The following is a 15487-nucleotide window of genomic DNA, read 5'->3' as shown; positions in this document are numbered from 1 at the left end:
GATATGAATCATTTGATTGCGTTTTGAGTGATAATTCGTGAATTTGAGTTGGGGCATGTAATGTATATGTACCCATGATGCAATAACATGTGCTTTGAAATTCTTACTTAATACTTTATTGTGATAATTGCACGTAATTTTTGCTCATGATATTTCACAGATGCCCAATGATTTCCTAAGTGATTATTTGATGTTAGTGACAGGTTTCTTGCTCATATTGTTGCTGCATTACGTCAGTTGTTTCGCCACTAGATGGCGCTGTCAATCTACAACTCATTGCATTGTCGTTTTATAATGCCATAATGTGTTAGTGTTGAGATGAGACATGATATTTATTGTTTCTTGTATTTATTTGATATTTCGGCATATGCTATCAGACGTGCTTATTTTCTGTGTAATTACTTTCTGGGCCAGTAATAACAGTAATAAAGATCAATCAATAAATGTAAAAAATTAAAATATAGAGATCAAACATGTTAGAATAGGTCATTACAGTTCATTCATCGTCGTTATAAGAGTATTATCATGCATATTCCGAAAATAGAAGGGGATTACAGCAAATTATAAACCGAGCTGCATGCGATGTTCTAGACACATCGAATTTATTTCTCGTCCGGAGTCTAAGGGGTGAGTATGACTACAATGGCATACATTTCTATGTGTATGCACATTTATGCTATGCGTATTTATGCTAAGTGTATGCACATTTGTGATATGTGTGTGCACATTTATGCGATGTGAAATATTATGAAGGCATCACAAAATCAAATGTCCCCTAGTTGCCGATAATTCTTTATAGATTATAGACAATTATATAGTTATACTGTTGATGTATTTAACCATTATACTTCCATCTTCTCATATATATTCAAGCTGATCAAATATTTATAAATTGAGTTATTCCAAGTTGACTGATATCCCAGGTTCTACAGAAAGTGATTTAACTGATCTAGTTGCATGTTGAGATGCAAACCTGACGACACCATGGGCAATGAAGTATACAACTTTTAATCTTCCAATCCTGAATTTGTTGCATCTGAATCTATATCTGAAAATTAAGCCATGTCAGCATTCAGCAGTCTGAATCTATATCTGACAATGAAAGCATGTCATCATCAAGCAATACAAATGTTTTTTTTTGTCCAAGTTTCCATGAGAATTTTGAATAATTCCCCCTACCATGATTATAACCTGTAGTTGAGCCTAATCAAGTCTAACTCAGACTGAGTAGAAGGTGCATTAATTCAGCTTGCAAGCAATGTTGTAAGCATTTCAAAATTTATCTTCTCGTTCATAAGCTGAGTATGGTTATGAGAGTAAACTTGGATGTTGTACATATATTTTTAATAGCCTGGTTAAAATTACTTGACTCCTCCAGTAACTTGTATTCGTTTAACTGTCATGTCGCAGTCCGAACAGTATATGGTTTAATTAAATGTCGGGGAAGAAAGCTATATTATCAACATGAAGTATAGTCAGTTGGGAACAGTGACAGAAATATTTGGCTTAGTTTGCAGCTGTTTCGTTTGACGTGAATATATATATTTTGGAAATAACTGCTCGTTGAACATATACGCCAAGGAATTCCCTTTGCTAATAGCAAATTGTAATTTATAAAAAAATTACAATTAGAGATTCATTTCATGAATATTTTGAAAGTCTTTTTTTCTATAAAATGTTTATATCCTGCATTATTTGCTTACTGTCTCTGGGTTGTATAAGTGACATATTACTTCATTCTATATCAATAACTCTCAGTAAATCCAATACAAATTTAGCATACAATGCATAGTTCAACTCTGATATGTTCAGTTGAAAGAAACCTCCAATTAAGTCACTCAGCTGCTGAATGCATACATTTATTATAGCTTCGCTATTTGTGCACATAGTTGGCATAAAAATAAATACACCTCATTAGTTGATGGAGGATGCGATATTAATGTACAATGTAATTATATTATTTACTTTCTTTCGTCATAACAGACCGCAATCTGTGAAGATGTGGAAGATTCAAGTAATACTGCTGGCTGTCATTTTAGTGGCATCGACCAACGCCATTGTATGTCAATTTCAGAGTTAGTTACAATACCTAGTATTATATTTTTTTGGCAAAACATTGTATATGTCGCTCAGATTTTGTACTATTCGTCCTGTGATTTGAGAGGTGCCTTGTTGTCAACATTTTATTTGTATTTAATGACTGAATTTAAAATTTGAACAGAATAACCACAATATATAGTGTGCAACCTTAAATTGTGTTAACTGTGCATGAGTGAAGAGTTCTGATTAACGCTGTGTTTTATATAGAAACCAGTGTTGAGGGGCTGATGATAGATGACACTAATTTATGAGGAGTATTCATTACAAAAGATAAGGGGGGGCAAGGGTTATTTTCGTTCAACGTAATTGCAATATTTTTTCGTTCGTACAACGTAAATTGAAAAAATAAATTCCGTAATTCTGTAATCACAGGCTAGACGTACAACGTAATCAATCAAACATTTTTTTCGTACACTGTAAAAATGTGTCATTTTTCTCGGTACGTACAAGAATTTACATCCAAATAAAAAATCGTAAAGAATAATCCAGGGAAATTACATTTTAGAAACTATAAAACGACTAGATGACACAATTCACTGCAAAATTGAATGTCAAGACGTAAAAGGCCCTCTAACCGGATGAAGAGCATTACGAGGGTAATATGCGCATGCGTCTATACACGCGGCGCAGCAATGGCGGAGAATTTGAGTCGGAGAGCTCCTCGGACCATTCAATGTTCCATTTTTTATCACTGTAAACTGTAAAAACGTCTTTTTTTTCTTTGTAAATTGTAAAAAGCCCTGTTTACTTCCCGTAAAACTGTATCAGCTACCCCCCTTGCCCACCCTCGATAAAGGATGCGTCAAGTGACCATGACTTACGGTTAAATTCACATTCACAATGAACATTTGACATGGTTCTACGATTCGTTGGTATTACAGTCATTTGATTAGAAAGCATTTTTTTTATAGTTTCGCTCTGAACCACCTGAAGAAAATGAATCACCCGGTGCATTTGAGTCCGATATTATATTGACCCCGGAACAAGCAGATGCAATAGAAGAAGAAATTGCAAACCAGAATATTAGAGGAGGATAACAATGACATCATGTGTAATGTAATGATTATTCATGCAAACAACTTATTAAACACGGTGGTTGGTGTCGGTTATGAATTGTAAATTCCAACGCATATCAGGTGATGTATATGTAGGAATATAATATACATATGAATATTGTATTATTTAATCTTATATTCTGTTTTGCAGGACATTATGAGGTCTAAATGAAGTCAACAATCAAGAGTTGAAGGCATGGTGGAGGGATACTTTATTTTGAATACATAGATTAGATTAGCCTGGCACTGTTCAGTGTCTTCTCATGTGAATACAATAAACATGCAATGAACAACACTGATGGTATTCGTGCATATTAAGTGATGTGTTTGTGTGTGATGTATAACCATCATTGATTGAACGTGCACACGTATAAGCAGACCCTGTCAATGAAGCCGCTTCGTTCACATCATGTAGTGGAAGTTTGGAACGTAATGTATACATGAATGTGGGATGCTCGTATAACTAATAGCTACATAAGTGGTGATCTAATGGTTTTTTTTTAATTGCTAAAACTATATGTTCATTTCTCAGCATATATATTTTACCTAGGTTCCCTTTCTAGTCCAGCAAACACGAGTACATGTATGCTATATCTACTTCTCTGTTGCATGGTTTAACTTATACGCCAAAGCGTTTTGAGCGTTAGTTCTTTTGTGGTGAAATAGTTATAATATTTTATATTTGCATTCCAGTTTGGCTTCAAAAATTTAGTTTAGAAAGTATTTTACGCATATGCAAAATGGGTTTCAGCAAATTAGTAGATCTGATGTATACCCACAACATCATTTAAAAATAGTGAATACAAAATGAAGATTAATTCTAATCAACAAAACAAGTTATTTCTTCTACATACTATCAGCTACACATACCTTTTTACTAGTTTTTAATTTTCTACATGGTTTTTCATGTAAAAGTATATACATTTTGACAAAACGAGACAACATTTAAGAGTAGTTTTTTTAAATGGAAATACCAACATAAAGTGAAATTTGTAATGTTTGTATTGATAAATTAACCTGGGAAACCATGCATAGATAGGCGTATATTTATTGCCATGCATCTGGAGGCGACCATCATGTTATGCTATGCAGTCATCACTATAGTAACATATCGAATGATGCCAAAGGATATTCATAGGGAATGATATAGTACATTAAAATTATCCTCAATTTGAATCAAAGTATAAAGTGCATATATTTGATCACACAATCGTTGTTACCACCTCTCCGTTCCAATACTTATGTAGCTCATTTGCTAAGATTCGAAATTTACATAATGTTTTTTTTGAGATAAAGTTTGTCCGTTACTGATAAATATCGACTAAGACCGAATTTAACTGAGTTTTCCCAAGCATATATATTTCGAAGCAGTTGTAAATTAGCTACTCATTCCTGAATTGCATTACTCGACATATCTGTTTGATTATGATCATGTAGCTGTCAACGCATCGCACCCCTTGTATTACTTAAGTTTTATAAACACCAGAGTAAAAAAGAAAACATACATCAGGTGAGAGGTGTTGGAAATTACAAATCGTTCATCAACAACAAGATGACGTGACAAGTTATGTTTAAATATGATATTAATTATGTTGTGTATTTGACATGTTTATGACTAACACAAATCCCCATTTAGAATACACATCGTATACACACCATGATTTATTGTTCTTTGATTCTTGAATCTGAAAGCCTACTCATTCATGCAAATGTTCGAGAAAATAATCGTATTTTAGTTGATCGTGTGGTAGTATTATACCGCTTTTACCATGAGTGTATATGGAAAAAAATATTATACCATATCTTAAATTGTAGGCTGATGACATAGGTTGTTGCCCTAAATTATTACTGAAATCGGGGTAGGGAGTGCATTATTTTCAGCACTGTACTCGATGGAATTGTAACTGAAACGCACAAATGAATGCTATTTTCATGTGTCATGGGACAATAGCTTATTTTACACAATAAACCAATGAACATTGTCATGTGATTTACGACCAACCTCCACAAAAATTATGAGTAGGCTTCTACCTTAACATCGGAAAATCAACCTTTTTTGACACTAAACAAATTTTTTTCAGTTAATTTGGGGTAGTATCTAGAACTATATAACAACATCCCGAGATAACAATACCACGTCTAACCTATGACATTCTAAGCACCATGTTTTAAACGAATTTAATCTGCCATTTATTTTTAGCTTTTATTCAGTTGTTCATAGTGATAGTATAACCAGCAATTTGTGTGAACCTATATTCGTAGAGCTGGATAGAGCTAGATTGTCAGCGTACAGAAGAAAGAAGTGTTCAATATACACAATGTGGAGACCTGTAGTTTCTAGTTCCAATTGTTTACCTCATCGATGAGTAAGGTGAAAAGTAATGAAGACAAAACGGTTAGGCTGACAAGATTTTTTGCAAGTACCCCCCCCCCCACGGGCTATTATGAGTATGCATGCTTAAGTTTAACCCCTGACCTTCCTCCAGATTTTTTTTCTGGCGTACATAATCGGAAGTGCATTTATTCAGTACAGCGTCTCTGATTTGATTATCGTTTTCAGCAGCAAAATTACAATCTCTGGCTGGTTTTCTTAAACGAGTGACGAATTGTTGAACAGCCGCACCTTGTTTCTGTGCAATTTTACAGACATATTCAAATGGTATTACTATAACAGATTAAACTCTCAACAGATTAATAATATCGCTATATGTTTTCCTACACAGTTGTTTAACATTCACAATAAACTACATATCCACCACAGGTCAATCCATTTGAAGAAATTCCAACTTATAAAAAAAGGAATCATGATCACATTGGAAGATGGTCGGAATGATATTGAAATATAGGCACAAACCATACAAGCACGAGAAGACCACTGTTCACTACACAAGTTACTATAGTTAACTGTTTTGTTTTTGTGTATCATAGGATTAGTTACTCAAATGTCTTGAAACTTTGTCCCTACATACTGTATGTTTAGTTGAATGTCTAAACCATAGTTTGGAATTAATCTTTACATATTATTGTCTAATATGCATACCAATTAAAATGCTTTGTTTATTAAACAGTTCACTCAGACACGTTCGCCAATGTACAGAAAAAGATTTAATATACGTTAATAACAAAAATTGCCTATTAATTAGCTAATTGACATACTTGCTGCTTGTGTAGATACAGTTTATAATAATAGTCTGCAGTTATTGGTAAATTTGCACAATAAAAGTGTTTCATATTACTAAGAATTAATGAAACATTGGAGTTGTCTTCTGAATCTATCCATGAAAATCAATTATAAATGAATATTTGAAAATACATTACTTTAGTATTCAATGACTAACTATTTGATGTATCAAATACTAGTTCAATTGCAAGGGTTGTTTCGAGCTACGATCCGCAACGGAACAGGTGACGATTCTACACCCCCTCCCCCACCACCACCACCACCATCGTAATCATCATTCTGGCTTTAGTAGAACATACATAAACAAAAGATGACGATATATATTGTTATGGCCAAATTAAAATGTACTGCTTTATTTATTGTACTTAGTCATTGTCATTGAAATTATAACTTAGGTTATATAGCCCTAACTTATATTTCACATTGATGTGCTATTTGTCAGCTGACGGTATAGTGCCACCTATAGTTCGAGTTGCATTTAATACTTTGTTGTGGAGGCAGCAGTTAACGAACAGATATATGCAATTTACTGGCGACAGCTGGCGGAATTATTGACTTTCTAATACTTTTATGCCGAATCGTGTTCAAAGAACATCGGAACTTCTGAATTACGATTGTGCATGGGAAGATTTACAAATACGACATGAATCATTTGATTGCGTTTTGAGAGATAATTCGTGAATTTGAGTTGGGCATGTAATGTTTATGTACCCATGATGCAATAACATGTGCTTTGAAATTCTTACTTAAAACTTTATTGTGATAATTTCACGTAATTTTTGCTCATGATATTTCACAGATGCCTAATGCCTAATGATTTCCTAAGTGATTATTTGATGTTAGTGATAGGTTTCTTGCTCATATGTTGCTGCATTACGTCAGTTGTTTTGCCACTAGGTGGCGCTGTCTACCACTCATTGAATTGTCGATTTAAAATGCCATAATGTATTAGTGTTGAGATGAAACATGATATTCATTGTTTTTTTTTATTTATTTGATATTTCAGTTCATCTTATGTGTACTTCATTTGCAATGTTTGGTTGCACTGAGCTAAACTATAAGGATATAAATTGTCATGAATTGTTGACATTTTTTATTGAGGAGAACGCATTGACGACGGAGTGGAGTGACCAACCTAATCGGCATATGCTTTTTTTCTGTGTAATTACTTTCTGGGTCAGTAGTAACAGTAATAAAGATCAATCAGTAATTGTAAAAAAATTAAAATATAGAGATCAAACATGTTAGAATAGGTCATTACAGTTCATCCTTTGTCGTTATAAGAGTATTATCATGCACATTTCGAATATAGAATGGGATTGCAGCATAGTTTAAACCGAGCTGCATGCGATTTTCTAGACACATTGAATTTATTTCTATTCTGGAGTGTATGGGGTGAGTATGACTACAATGGCATAATTTTTTGCTATGCGTATTTATGTTATGTGCTCAGTGTATGCATATTTGTGGCAAACGGGGCCACGTCATGAGCAATGAAGTATACCACTTGTAATCATCCAATCGGGAATTTGTTGCATCTGAATCTATATCATGCCATTTTCTTTACCCAAGTTTCCATGAGATAAAATATTAACTCATTCTCAATCAGGGAAATTTTTAATAATTCCCCCTACCATGAAAACAATCTGTAGTTGAGCCTAATCAAGTCAACTCCGGGTAAGTGATCAAATATCCTGTTTAATAGTAGAATATGCATCAATTCAGCTTACCAGCAATGTTGTAAGGATTTCAAATTTATTTATGGTTCTGATAGTAAACCTGGATATTGTACGCATAATTGTGATAGCCGGGTTAAAATTATTTGACTCCTCCATGAAGTATAGTCAGTTGGGGACAGTGACAGCAATATTTGGTTTAGTTTGCAGCTGTTTCGTTTTAGGTGATTCTATACATTTTGAAAATCGCTGTGCGTTGAACATATACGCCAAGGAATCCCTTTCCTAATAGCAAATTCGAATTGATAAAAAAAATACAATTAAGGATTCATTCAGTCTTTTTTTCAATAATTACCTCTCAGTAATCCAATATAAATTTAGCATACAATGCATAGTTCAACTCTGATATGTTCAGTTGAAAGAAACCTCCAATTAAGTCACTCAGCTGCTGAATGCATACATTTATTATAGCTTCGCCAATTTGTGCACATAGTTGGCATAAAAATAAATACAGCTCATTAGTTGATGGAGGATGCGATAATAATTTCTATGTAATTATATTATTTGCTTTCTCTCGTCATAGCAGTCTGTGAAGATGTGGAAGATTCAAGTAATACTGCTGGCTGTCATTTTAGTGGCATCAACCAACGCCAGGGTATGTCAACTTAGTTACAATACCTAGTATTATATTTTTTGGCAAAACATTTTATATGTCGCTCAGATTTTTACTATTCGTTCTGTGATTTGAGAGGTGCCTTGTTGTCAACATTTTATTTGTATTTAATGACTGAATTTAAAATTTGAACAGAATAACCACAAAATATAGTGTGCAACCTTAAATTGTGTTAACTGTGCATGAGTGGAGAGTTCTGATTAACGCTGTGTTTTATATAGAAACCAGTGTTGAGGGGCTGATGATAGATGACACTAATTTATGTGGAGTATTCATTACAAAAGATAAAGGGGGGCAAGGGTTATTTTCGTCCAACGTAATTGCAATATTTTTTCGTTCGTACAACGTAAATTGAAAAAATAAATTCCGTAATTCTGTAATCACAGGCTAGACGTACAACGTAATCAATCAAATATTTTTTCCGTACACTGTAAAAATGTGTTATTTTTCTCGGTACGTACAAGAATTTATATCCAAATAAAAAATCGTAAAGAATAATCCAGGGAAATTACATTTTAGAAACTGTAAAACGACTAGATGTCACAATTCACTGCAAAATTGAATGTCAAGACGTAAAAGGCCCTCTAACCGAATGAAGAGCATTACGAGGGTAATATGCGCATTCGTCTATACACGCGGCGCAGCAGTGGCGGAGAATTTGAGTCGGAGAGCTCCTCGGACCATTCAATGTTCCATTTTTTATCACTGTAAACTGTCGAAACGTCTTTTTTTTCTTTATAAATTGTAAAAAGCCCTTTTTACTTCCCATAAAACTTTACTAGCTACCCCCCTTGCCCACCCTCGATAAACGATGCGTCAAGTGATCATGACTTAAATTCACATTCACAATGAACATTTGATATGGTTCTACGATTTGTTGGTATTACAGTCATTTGATTAGAAAGCATTTTTTTTATAGCTTCGCTCTGAACCACCTGAAGAAAATGAATCACCCGGTGCATTTGAGTCCGATATTATATTGACCCCGGAACAAGCAGATGCAATAGAAGAAGAAATTGCAAACCAGAATATTAGAGGAGGATAACAATGACAGCATGTGTAATGTAATGATTATTCATGCAAACAACTTATTAAACACGGTGGTTGGTGTCGGTTATGAATTGTAAATTCCAACACATGTCACGTGATGTATATGTAGGAATATAATATACATATAAATATTGTATTATTTCATCTTATATTCTGTTTTGCAGAATCATTATGAGGGGTAAATGGAGTCAACTCAAGACTTGAAGACAAGGTGGATGGGTACTTGATTTGAAATACATAGATTAGATTAGCCTGGCACAGTACAGTGTCTCCTCGCGTGCATGCAATAAACAACATTGTTGGTATTCGTGCATATTAATTGATGTGTTTGTATATGATGTATAATAACCACTCCATTGAATTGAATTGAATGTGCACACGTATAAGCAGACTCTGTCAATTGCCAAATAACAATCATGGCTTACTGGCATCACTCTAAAACAGCATTTCCAAGGTGTGACAATATATCAGTTGTATCTTGTACGCCATTGCTCATCAAACGCACACAGATATTTCTGTGTCCCTACGCAATCACCACCACAGAAGACGTCAGCTAGTGACGTAAGCTGAGTATGGAGAAGCATGTAGACATCTGTTTGCTTGTCTTTGCCAGAATGATTGTACATACAATGTGCATGATGTATAAATCACAACCACAAATTCATGTGGATATCACAAGGATTCATGTTTACATCATGTAGTTGAAGTAATGTATACATGAATGTAGGATCCATGTATAACTCATAGCTAAAGAACTTTTTTTAAATTTCTAAAACAATATGTTCATTTCTCAGCATGTATTATTATCTAGGTTCCCTTTCTGCTCCAGCAAACACAAGTACATGTATGCTATATCTACTTCTCTGTTACATGGTTTAACTTGTATGCCAAAGCGTTTTGAGCGTTAGGTCGGTTGTGATGACATAATTATAATATTTTATAATTTGCATTCCAGCTTTGCTTCAAAAATGTAGTTTAAACAATATTTTACCCATATGCAAAATGGGTTTGAGTAACTTACTAGATCTGATGTATACCTACATAATCATTTGAAAATAGTGACAATGCTACGAAATGAAGATTAATTCTAATTTTTAAAAAAATTCTTCTACATACTGGCAGCTACACATACCTTAAAACTAGTTTTTAATTTTCTACAAGGTTTTTCATGTGAATGTATATATATTTTGACAAAACGAGACAAGAACCAACATTTAAAAGTATTTTAAAAGGGAAATACCAACATAAAGTGAAATTTGTAACGTCTGTATTGATAAATTAACCTTGGAAACCATGCATAGATAGGCGTATATTTATAGGCATACATCTGGAGGTGGCCATCCCATAATGCTATACAGTCATCACTACAGTAACGTATCGAGTGATGCCATAGGTTATTCATAGGGAATGATATAGTACATTAAAACAAATTTTCTTGATTTGAATCAAAGTATAAAATGCATATATTCGATCACAAAATATTTCGTTGTGTAACCTGTCCGTTCCAATACTTGTGCAGCTTATGTGCTAAGATTCGAAATTTACATAATGTATTTTTGAGTTAAAGTTTGTCCATTACTAATAAATATCGGCTAAGACCGTATTCAACTTTAAAATCTATCTAGCTTAAACAATAGTTGTAAATTAGCTCCCCACTCCTGAATTGCATTACAAGTATCTCGACATATCTGTTTGATTATGATCATAGAGCTGTCATGGCGTCTCATCCCTTGTATTACCCAAGTTCATCAATACCAGATTAAAAAAAATAAAAAAACAGGAAAGAGGCGTTGGAAATTACAAATCATCCATCAACAACAAGATGACGTGACAATTTATGTGTAAATATAATATTAATTAATTATGTTGGGTTTTCGACATGTCTATTATCAACACCAGTCAGCGCTTAGAATAAGCTCCCTGATTCTTATAACTGAAAGCCTGCTCATTAATGCAAATATTCTTTCTCCAATAAATTATAATCATATATAATAAGGATATTGACCTTAAAAAGTTTGGGTCACCAGCTTAATTTACGAGAAAATGGTTGTTGTATTTTAGTTGATAGTGGGAGTATTATATCGCTTCTATCGTGGGTTTCTATGGAAAAGATATTATGTCATATCTCAAATTGTAGGCTGGTGACATAGGTTGAAAAAATTATATATTACTACTGATGTTGTCCTAAATTATTTAAAAAATCTGGGTTTTAAAAAGTGTCGAAAATGCTATTTTTTAGCACTGTGTTCCATGGAATAGCGATTTAAAAATAATATTTAGAACATATTTCTCAAAATACGTCACTGAAACACACAAATAATGCTATTTCATATGTCATGGAATAGCTTTTTGATTTTTACATTAACACTATCAAGTGATTTATGACCAACTTTGACAAAAAATTATGAGTAGGTTTCTACCTTAACATCAGAAAATCTTTTTGACACTAAACTTGTTTTTTTTATTTTTTAGCTAATGCTGTGTAGTATCCAGAACTAGATAACGAAATCCCAAGATAACAATACCACGTCTGACCTATGACCTTTTAAGCACCACTTTTAATCTGCCATTTAATATTAGCCTTTATTTAGTCGCTCACAGTTATAGTATAACCAGCAATTTCTGTGAATCTGTAGTCGTAAGGCTGGATAGAGCTAGATCGTCAGCGTACAGAAGAAATAAATGTTCAATATACGCAATATGGACACCTGTAAATGTTTCTAGTTCTGATTGTTTATTTCATTGATAAGTAAGGGGAAGAGTAATGAAGACAAAACAGTTAAGTGACAGGAGAACGAATACATATTGACATACATTGAACGTAAAACTGAAAACATTTCCTTGTTTTTCAACAAGTGGAAAGTAGATATCTGGCCATACCTGTAATCTATGTCAATATCACAAAAAATATTGTTCATAATTGAAAAGAGATCTATCATTGGCATAATCATTTGTAACTTTTCTATGTAATGGGACTATAAATAGCAAACTTTAACAGCCAAACGGTCCGTCGGAGGGTATTGCTAAGCACATTTCTAACAAAATGATGTGTTAAATCGGCTTAACAGTATGTGTTTCAACGTGTGTGGGTTTTGTTCTGGGCTGTATCGTCATCATAAACTCAAATGCTGTGCAAAACTTGCTATTCAATCACGGTATAATATTTGCTAGTTGGGCTGTATGTGTCGAGACATAATAATGAAAATTCAAAAAAATGACAAATGCGAGGTGCCAGCCTAATACAAAGACAAAGTAAAAATGTCTATGCAATTATGAATATTAGTTGTTTTTGCTTACTCGGTTGCCTTAACTACATCTGACTCAATGCAATAGGGAATCTCGCGTAAGAGTTAACCAATACGGGTTACGAACCAACGGGTTACAAACTACCCAAACTATAACGAGTAGAGAAACAACAAACACCCTAAGGCACTCACCAAAAACTCAGCTAGCGCTGATGAACGTTTACCGACTAAAACGAGTTTTCTAAACTAACATGTAAACAAATTTTGTTAAATATTTCCACCTCAAAGTTGATTTATATTTGACAACATTTCGGATGTCGAGTAATTATGAATGAATAGTTAACTTTCGATTGATTTGAAAACAGCTAAAGTCGAGAAATGGCACAAACTCATCTTAGAAAATAACCTGAGCAATCAAATTGTATATGTTGCACATGTAGGTGTAATCTTGTTACACTGTCCAACCCTAAGGGATTATCCCTGACAACACGGGGTATGTTTATGCCAGGTACTTTAAAAACTGTTCATGCCAACTATTTTTTTCTTTTGCAAAAGAACAATCGCAGTTTCAGTATCGTTGAGGTGCTTTTCCTTGTCCTTATCACATTCACACAATTTGATAATTTTATTTCTATATGATTAGAATCGTCTGAAAGGCCTAATACCAGGTTTGCCCATGTACTTCTGAAATCCACCCAATACAAATTTTTGTTTTCAAATGCTTTGGAAGTTGATTTATTAGTAGTAGTTTATTAGTATTAGTATTAGTGTTATTAGTCACACATGTCGTGACCAAGCTCGTTCAAACTTATCATGAGGATAATGTATGATGACTTACATATGCACGTCAGTTTGTATGACAATTTGATCAAATATGCCTAGTGGCCACTTGGACCTAATCCTAATTTGCTAAATTCTGATATTTGAACGTGCCCGGATATGTTTCTCAAAGACGGTCAGGTTATTTTTTGTAAAACTTTATATCATGATCATGCTTATTGGGTTACAGGTGCATATCATTTTTTTTGGAGATTCATGTTACATGATTCATTTCATCAAATTTGCTTATTGACAGCCATTTTGTCTAAAATTGTTAATTCACAGTCTGTAAACGTGTCTTTCATGACCATGCATATTGGGTTACTGGTGCACACCAATTTGTTTTTTGAGATTCGACCAAAAATGGCCGACTGAATGCGCATGTCTGGCTAAGAAGCGAACGTGTCCGTGAATATTACGAAACTTCGGTAGTGTAAAGAAGAATATCGATATAAATCATAACTAAAGCAGTGCGAAGTATTATTATATTGAATACGGTGAACCAATAAATGGGAAGGAAGCGAGGCAAGATGGCGGATACCAGTGTGGACGAAGACAATACGTATATGCCTAGTGAATCTGTATGCACCAAATGAAGACACACCAAACTTTTTTGACAATGTGACTTCGTACTTAGATGACTTTGCTATACCAACATGTATATTTTGTGGTGAGTGGAATGTGGTAAGAGATGATCATAGTTTAATTTCGGTTACTATTAACCAGAATGGGAAAAACGTCAAAAAATAATAGAGGAAACGGTAAATGATTATAAGGTGGATAACAGAAGTTCCATTTACGGAGAAGTTTTTCTAACCAGTTATTTTTCGAGGTTTTAAAACTAAATATTAGAGGCAAAACTATAATGTATTCCAGCCATAGGAAACGAGAAAATAATAAAAAACAATATTTATTAGAACAGGGAATTGTCCTTAAAATACAACAAATTGATAAATACATTCAACAAGATCAACTGATGGAACTGGAAAATATTCATTCCGAACTAGAACAAATGCGCAAAAGTGTTGAAGGGCGCTATGATAAGGTCGAATGTAAATGATTCTCTTTATGGTGAGAAATCGTCTAAATATTTTTGTGCACTGGAAAAAAACGATTGGAAAACCGGTTAAAGAAGATGGTTCAGAAATTTTAGATCAAGGAAATATTTTGAAAGAAATGAAACAATTTTACAAAAACTTCTATAAATCTGCCAATCAAACGGCGAAATTTTTCATTTCAAAAAACAAATATACCAAAATTATCAACAGAGGGAAAAAAATCGTTCGAGGAACAGCTTACAATAAAAAAATGTGCTAATGCATTAAACAATATGGTCAATGGAAAAACACGGTTTCTCTAGTGAATTTTACAAATTCTCTTGGAGAGATATTTCACCTTACCTTTTAATGAGTCTAAATGAATCTTATGAAAAGGGTGAATTAAGTACAGCACAGAAACCATTATAAGGCCATTATAACCATCAATTATCAGTGAGAACCAAAAGGGATTTATGAAAGGCAGAAGCATCAGTGATAATACAAAACTAATTTATGATGTGCTGCTTCTTGCAAACCAACAAAACATTCCTGGCATGTTACTTCTCTTAGACTTTGAAAAGGTATTTGATAGTCTAGAATGGGATTTCATTCAAAAAACAATGATCAGTTCTAATTTCGGACCAAATCTCC

At 33.6% G+C, this 15487-nt stretch overlaps 2 long non-coding RNA genes across 6 annotated transcripts; both read left to right on the top strand.

Annotated features, from left to right (window-relative positions):
* The first annotated feature begins 511 nt into the window (after positions 1–511).
* Positions 512–3450, top strand: LOC102806795 (uncharacterized). Of its 3 annotated transcripts, none has more exons than XR_014931492.1 (4): positions 512–627; positions 1984–2059; positions 3012–3151; positions 3307–3450. It is a non-coding gene; the product is annotated as an uncharacterized LOC102806795 (long non-coding RNA). The 3 variants fall into 3 exon arrangements; XR_014931491.1 differs by having other exon boundaries at positions 3012–3156; XR_014931493.1 differs by lacking the exon at positions 512–627 and adding an exon at positions 1240–1263 and having other exon boundaries at positions 3012–3156.
* A 4185-nt stretch (positions 3451–7635) lies between these two features.
* Positions 7636–10054, top strand: LOC102806875 (uncharacterized). 3 transcript variants are annotated; one of them, XR_014931490.1, is made up of 3 exons: positions 7636–7731; positions 8596–8667; positions 9900–10054. It is a non-coding gene; the product is annotated as an uncharacterized LOC102806875 (long non-coding RNA). The 3 variants fall into 3 exon arrangements; XR_014931489.1 differs by lacking the exon at positions 9900–10054 and adding an exon at positions 9605–9701; XR_438517.3 differs by lacking the exon at positions 7636–7731 and adding an exon at positions 9605–9749.
* The last annotated feature ends 5433 nt before the right edge of the window (positions 10055–15487 follow it).

The sequence above is a fragment of the Saccoglossus kowalevskii genome, chromosome 14 (genome assembly GCF_978046115.1).
Source record: "Saccoglossus kowalevskii chromosome 14, keSacKowa6.1, whole genome shotgun sequence".
Lineage (NCBI taxonomy): Eukaryota > Metazoa > Hemichordata > Enteropneusta > Harrimaniidae > Saccoglossus > Saccoglossus kowalevskii.
This window is presented reverse-complemented; position numbering and strand designations above follow the sequence as displayed.